An 8,396-nucleotide genomic window follows, 5' to 3' on the forward strand; every position below is an offset into this window, starting at 1 on the left:
TCGTGTATTGTATATTTTGCCTCTTTTAGTATATATTGTATTTTTTGCTTCTTCAAGTTCTAGTGAATTGTATATGTTGCTTCTTTTTGTATATTGTATATTTTGCTCCTTTACCTAGCTGCTGCTGTAACAATGTGAATTTCCCCGTTGTGGGATGAATAAAGCACAGTCTAATCTAATCTAAGTATAAATATTCTAGTGCCAGCTCCTTCTGAGAGCATGCTATATCCGTGTAGTTTCCCATTTATTCATGGAGAACCCTTCTTGAAAACTACAAATGATTGTCAGTGAGACACAATCCAGATGTAATTTGACATTTTTTTTATTATCTCTTTACATATAGCTTTTCAACAACATTTTACCATGAGAATTTATTATATTGTAAGGTTGCACGGGTGTTTAAAAATAAGACTTAGGTACTTTCCAATTGTATGATAAATACAGATCAAATGTAACACCTCTGTATTCATCCTGCCATCTCACTGATAAAATAGCATCTTGCCTATTTTGAGACTGTGTTTTTTGTTAGACATTTTGGCAGGATGATATACATCTCAATGTGATTATCGAGGAGCAGTCTCAAAACATTTGTAATTGTATTGTTGTAGTTTTACATTAACAAGGTGACATCACTTGGAAACAAAACATTCTTAGCTGCAAATTTATTACTTTAACAAAAAATAGTCTTTTATTTGTCACACAATGGGGAAATTTGCATTGTTGCAGCAGCAAAGTAACAAAAGAGTAGTAAAAGAATACAAACAATAATAATAGATATTCAAAAACAATAACAATTATATAAAAAAATTAATTATTGTGATCATATTTGACATCATAATGATGATAGTGATTGAAAATACATCAGAGATTATGTTATTATTGCACAGAATAAATTATTAATACATCTTGCACACAAGAGAACTGTAATTAAAAAGTGTAGTGTATGAAGTTGTCCAGGTTTGGGGGTTATTGGGGTGTGGTGTTACTGAGAGCAGTAATATGTCATTTATATGTCCTTAACATATGAAGAATCTGAAAAACAAGCACACAAATGCTTGTTTATAAGAATAAATGCGATTGTTATTGTGCTGCGTTAATATGATTATTTGCAGGATATGACATGGAAGGACCGGCGGTCTGTTGAGGGTGTCAGCTGGAATCGGTTCAAACCCGCCAAACATAAGCTGAACAAAGCAGTATCCAGAGCACAGATGGATGATCTGACGTGTATAAAGGAGAACTCCTATTTCCTTTGTAAAAAAAATTTGAAGCAGCGGTTGAGGATATCTTTATGAAAACCCAATTACAAAATCTGAAATTTTGATATAATCGGTCTCTGATTAACTCTTTGTTCTGTTGAACTGGAACTCTGAAAAAGAAGATTTTAGCTAACCTTTTTATTGACTTACTTTGTGGTGAACTTTAAGAAAATCAATCAGGTTTTTTTTAAATGACAATCAAACACATGGAAAAGATCAAAAGCTCATGTTCTGTGTCAGTTATGTTTGAAAAAAGATTTCTTGCTCGTTATTCTAAAAAATATTTCCCGTTCTTACTCACTGACATATAGTCATTAAAATCGCCTAAGTGTGACTCATCCTTCCGAAATATGTCTTAATGAAAAGCTCATAGTCAGATTATTGACATTTGGGTCTTTCATTTAAATTTGTTTTGCCACAATGTGAGACATTGTACCTATCATATTGATTCCTAATATGACCATATAAATATGACTCAGCAGATGAACACCAAAGAGACATCAACCTGTTTCCACAACCTGTTGGCACATAGTGACAGTGACATCCACCACCACTGCTCTAGGTTTCCAAACATGTAACTAATGGGTGTGGTTTGTTTATTAAAGTCTGTGTGAGATCAATTCAAGGAAACAATAAAACTGTTAAAAGCGATTAACTTAATCTTAAAGTCTTAGACATACTCACTCCAGAAGGTCCTGGATTAATGAATCGCTGAGTCAAAATCTCTGAGCAATGTTAGAAATGGAGTTTCCCTGCTGACTGCAGGCAATCGATATAAGAGACACGGTGACTGTGTCTAGATAAACATCAATCTTTTATTCAAATGTATCCAACTCAGGGCCATGGGCTGCAAATTGATCCCAACTGTACTCTGTACATCCTGGACAGAGAAAAAGACAACGACACACACTCACATTTAAATGTAGAGACAATGTATAATCAGCATTTGAATTTAGATGCAATTTCTGGTTGAAAACCCACACACTCAACGAAATCAAGCACAGTCCATGCACAAAGGCCACCAAGTCCAACACAATCTCAAATTGGGGACATCTGTGCTATTCAGAGAGATTGCTAACCACTACTTCACTGTCCCACTTGCAAATACATAAACACATTTGACTACTTGGGAATGTGTCCATTAAATGCTTTCTTTAATAAAACTAACTGTCCATTCATAAGGTTCAAGTCACAAATAGATTATATGTCTTTGATGACCTATTTATCATTCATGACAGCTGTTTATCGCAGATGGTGTTTGTGGCCAAAAGGGTATTGCAGTAGTGTGCATAAGTAATGAAACTTTCTTTTATAGATACTGCTTTCATACCGTTGCAGAAGCATTTTGTAATGTTCGGAGAACCTGTTGCAATAATCTTCACTGGCTCACTCATTAAAATGTGTAGTTTTTCCCACAAATGCATACACAAACACACGTATCTGTATAGAAATTTCTAGTGTATCAATAGTAAATCTGGAGCATCAAAATGCTATTTGTCTAACGCAGAGTGTTTGAGGCTGACTTTCTAATTTAGCCTACTGATAAAATAAAGTTTCAATTCACATACAACTGTCCATATGGGTGTTTGTCTTGTAAGACAAAAGTAAGTGGTTTTGTTTTAGAGGAGGAACTTCCTGTTTTATCCCAGTGATCATTTACTGCCTCGCATATAAGGAAGTTAAAAAAAATAATTAATCAGTTTTTAATAAGGTTTGGCTTTCAAAATCATTTTCTAAATGAGAGAACACATTTTCAAGACATTGCACACCGATATTTCCTTATCATAAATGCAGACAATCTAACCATTATAGTCTGTCCTAATGCAGAGTAAGGAGTCACATGGCCCTTAGCTATAAAAACATATGAACCAAGAAGAGAGTATCCGACTGATGTCAGAGTGAGACAAAAACAAACTATGCATCATTACCAGGGGGATTTCCACTTTATTTTACCCCGTGAAAGAAACTTTTCAAGGACAGGTGCAAAGTAACGCACGGTGCATGCCACGTTACCCAAAGGCTATACATACTATTGTCAATAATATTTTGAGAATTGTCACTCAATTTACTCCTTGGATGATAGTGGGCATGTGTCTATAAGGCCAGTCGACGTACCATCATTTTTTAAAACCACCTGATTAACCCAATCTTACGAGGTGTAATCAATAATGAAACAAGGGCGACATTATTGCTTTAAAAACGAATCATTCAGCGTTTTTCTCCGGTTTGAGAAACACCATCACAAGACAATGAACGAGAGGCGACTACCACCTCTGAGACCTCAGTCCAGGTACTTTGGTTCCCTCTGCTGACGTCAATCTGAAGTACATGTGCAGGTTGTGTTGTTTACTCCCGGCCATTCTCAATTTCTTTTTCAGTTTCAACGCAAATGAGTTGACTTTACCTATCGGTACAAAAATATTTATTTCATGTGTACCAAAGCTCTAACCATTTGTTTGAACATTGCAGTAAAAGGAATCAAAAGAATATAGCAAAAGTGAATTTCTGAAGTCATTCTCAGGTATGATTCAGCAAAGCAGCGGGGAAGCAGGGTGTCCCCTTATTAAGAGTCAATATTTCCATGAATAATAATATATAACTTTATCTGCTAGATGAGTTAACGGGAAGCTACAGATTTAAAGGAAGGAAAGGCTAGATAACTGAGTGGTTTTCTGACTAAGTTTGTTCAAAAGCTTGTGAGTTAAGGCTCCACTCCGTTTGAAAAAAACAAACAACAGATTTGTATACAAGAATCTTTTATTTGAAAAAACCCCAGAAATGAATAACATAACAGCAGTGAAGTGGAAAATTACAAAATAATTTCCATGAATCAATAAAACAAACCAGAGATGATGGTTTAAAGTCTCAAATGACAACCTAGAACTGTAGTTTATTCGCTTCTTTGATAGACGATTAAACCAGGTCTGCAGGTTTTCACACAAAGGTGAGGCAGTGACTGAATCCTAAAAATGTAAACAAACCAAACTGAAGCACATTATTTCGTAATGAACAGGTTTTCACTGTATTGTTTATAGGCTGTATCATTTTATTATCCAACAATACCTTCATCTCCTAAGAATAAATCACAAACTGATTTTATATAAAGTCTAATTGTAAATCTGACAAGAATATATTCTTGCAATGAACCAACTGATTTTATTTTTATTTTTGGAATTTATAACTCTTGCAGTCAGTCGAATTTTACACATTTTAAACCTAGAAACATCTCTTCTCTAAAAACATACATGTGAGGTTAACTGTCGATCCTAAATTGCCCCTAGGTGTGAATGTGAGTGTGTGTGGTTGTCTCTCTGTGACGTATCCTAACGTCGCCCACAGTCAGCTCGGATTGGCCCTCTGCCTCTGAACAGGATAAAGTGGTATAGAAGACGGTTGGATGGATGGAAAATCCCTTCTTCATAGACAAATATGTAAAATAAGATAATCATACTTCTGAATTTAAATGATGACAAAAAGGTGAAAATAAGCATTGTTAGTGTCAACAAAGGTAAAATAACTCAATAAAGAAAAACAAGTGAGTGTTTGGATTGCAGGTCAGACTTTTATTGGTGGTCAAAACAGAACTGCTTAATGTTCACATACTCACACTTGTCCACTTGATCTATGGTCTTCCTCCTCCTTAGCTGAATGGGCTCAACTCGTGTCAAGTTGGCAGCCATCCTTCAGTTATCACAGTACTGTACCTTTGATAGGGACAGCATCAGCACTGTGATAACTGAACCAGGGCAGCCTGTCATATCTAGTAGCTCATGACTTCACTCCTTTTTTGAAAAGAAAGCATTTACACTTTCATGTTTGTCGCTCCGCTGTGAGACTGCACAAAAACACAGGTTGCATCTCTGTTCCATTAGTACTAGACACAATCCACAATATATACTGAGAGAGAGAGAGCGAGAGAGAGAGAGAGAGAGAGAGAGAGAGAGAGAGAGAGAGAGAGAGAGAGAGAGAGAGAGAGAGAGAGAGAGAGAGAGAGAGAGAGAGAGAGAGAGAGAGAGAGAGAGAGAGAGAGAGAGCTCATCAGAATTATAGTATTGTTTAATTTGTTTCTATCTTAGAAATGTCTCATCACCTACATGACATCTTTTGGCATTGAGACATGGTAAACACACACACACACACACACACACACACACACACACACACACACACACACACACACACACACACACACACACACACACACACACACACACACACACACACACACACACACACACACACACACACACACACACACACACACACACACACACACACACACTTGTGGCAGTGTGTTTCGTGGCTTATGAGAAGAAAGTAATTTCAACCACAATAATTTTCATTTTAATTGTAAGTACTCACTTATTTCCAATAAGAATGTTAAAATGAACAACTAAAGAATAAGGAAATTCGTAGATTTAATAAAATAATTACCCTGGAGGTGAGGGTCCTCGCACTGATAACACGTGCTTCACTCTGGTCTCGGAAATAAGTTGTAAGTTTGGGAAGTTATACATCCACCATGCCCTTTAGCTAGACACAAATGCAACGATTTCTGAGAAATCCTTCACATCTACATGCACAACAAATGTAGTTCAACAATTGACGCAGCCCTTTTAAAACATTCAACACAATGTTATGACAAAAAAAAAAAGTGTCTTGATGTTGATTGTTATGATGACACAGGTATGTGCACACACCCTTCCCGTTTATGACATTTCTTCCACTGGTCCCAGGCTGTGACTAACCCATGGAGTTCCACTGGTATATGAGCCTGTCTAACAGGCCGATCGCATTTAGCAAACTAACAAACAAAAAAAACTAAACAAAAAAACCCCCCAAACACTTTACAAGTCATTCATATGAAATGCAAAGACTTTTAATAATGCACGAGTCTTGCACATGCATTTTGAACTATGTTACCTACTGCATGAAGCGCTGCGATCTGTCTGCACATGCAAGCAGCGACTCTCCGTCCGCGTGTTTCCATCTTGTTTGCTGCGCAGAGAGGGCTCGTTAATGTTTCATCTCATAAAACGGCCAACGGTGCAAAGATTGCTCTCCCTCCCCTCACCTCGTCCTTCCTGCCCGGGCACGGTGGAAACAAACTACTGAAGCCTGTTTTATTCATACCGACCACAAGGCCCAGTGATGTCAGACTTGTTATGATTCTCCTCGCGGGCTCCGCCCCCCCTCTCGAGCAGTCGCGTCTCGTCCCTTGGCCGACGTAGCGGCTCCTCCTCCTCCTCCACAGTCCGCCCTCCGCACTTCATGTAAACAACTCCATTAGCCCCGCTGCACAGGACGCTGGCCAAAAAAAGATGTTTGTCTCGGGCGTGCGGGGCAAAAGCAACATGTGCGACGACTAAGCAGATGACACGCACACAAAATGACGGACGCCGAGACGGAGTTGCTGGTGACTCTGAAAACAGCCACCGCGGTGAAAGCGCGTCCATGTTGCGTAAATCCTCGATGTAAATAACAGCGATGGCTTAAAGCCTGCTGACAGTAGAGGCAGCATGCACCGATGCAAAAATGCTCTGATCGTTTAAGTAAAGACATGAATCCAACGAAGAAAACTGAAAAAGGCAAGGCGGCGCCACAGCTTGTTGCTGTTATCAGAACACACACACACAAACACACACACACAAACACGCACACACACACAAAAGAAGTTAGCTGCATATAAACAACAATAATGGTCCTGCCATTGCTCAGTAACATGCACGCTCGTTGCAATCATGCCATGCGTGTGCCTTAAAATGCATTTAAAGGAAGCGTATAAATGCAATGTCCGTGTCAAATATTGTGCAGCCAAACGTTGACGCCCAGCATTGCATACACACCCCTTTTCTGAACAAAAACAAACAGCATGCTGAAAAACCTTATATAATCATTTATTCGTATTTACGTTAAGCCCGCATCGCCTGTATGGCGAATAGTGCGTTGACTTACCTGCAATGTTCCCGTTTGAGTCCTCGTGTTTACATGAATATTTTTAATGACGCAGCAAGACCACACAGAGCAACGTGATTGTCGCCATTTTTTGTTGTTATTGAATTCTCCGAAGCCATGTGACAAAATGATGATGATTTTAAAAACAGGCTTCCGGGTGCGGCCACAGAAACTAGTTGCGCGAAGCTATAAAAGGTTAATCTTCCGAGTTGTTTGTCTGATGGATTAGTCTGGCGACTCCACTGACAACTGCTGAGGACTGAAGGCTGTGCGCAATGTTTGACAGCTCCGGGACGCTGCCGCCGCCGTATGGCTCGCAACAAGTACTCACCAGATTCCTCCCGTCCGCAAAACGTTACGCGCAATGACAGCGACTCATGTGCTTTTTTGCGCCTCCTGCCAGCAGTGTCAAGACATAACAAACAACATAAATCGACCAAGCGCGATCCAACTAACGGCTCTAAATTTTGCCAACAAGTAGTTCCATGGAATAAGAAGAAGAACACAATCCTTTACTCATTAGTGTGGCAGTGCGTAAAAAAGACACGTTGGATGTGCGTGTTAAAAATGACATATTTTATACCCCCCAAAAATAGTGTACGTGAAAAATTATTCTGCTTTTCACCGATTCAAACAAAAAAACAAAAAAAACGTTTTTGCAATTCATACACATAAGTTTGGTCTCAGTTTTTCAATGTTGGCATTATTGAAATAGAACATGTAGGCAACATAATTTCTTGCAGCACATTTCACTTTTTGTGACATTCAAACAAACCCTTTCAGATTCAGGGCATCAATAACAGGCAGCATCTTTAATATAAAGTATGTGAGTCGACGAGCAGGTGAGATATCCATGGGAAACATATCGTCAGTGCCTGATGATTATTGATGTCAGTTATTGTTCGTTTTAATTATTTTATTAAATTTCATTTTGGTATTTATTTGTCTAATATGACAAATAAAGATATGTTATGAAAGATAGATTTTTTTTGTCTGCTTTTCCCTACACCCAGTTGAAAGATAGATAGATAGATAGATAGATAGATAGATAGATAGATAGATAGATAGATAGATAGATAGATAGATAGATAGATAGATAGATAGATAGATAAGACGCACCATCTTGTTTTAGACTACAGTTTTTCCACAACATTTGTACAAAAAAACTACAACAACCAGATC

This window comes from Lipophrys pholis (genome assembly GCF_963383615.2).
Source record: "Lipophrys pholis genome assembly, chromosome: 10".
In the NCBI taxonomy this organism is placed as follows: domain Eukaryota; kingdom Metazoa; phylum Chordata; class Actinopteri; order Blenniiformes; family Blenniidae; genus Lipophrys; species Lipophrys pholis.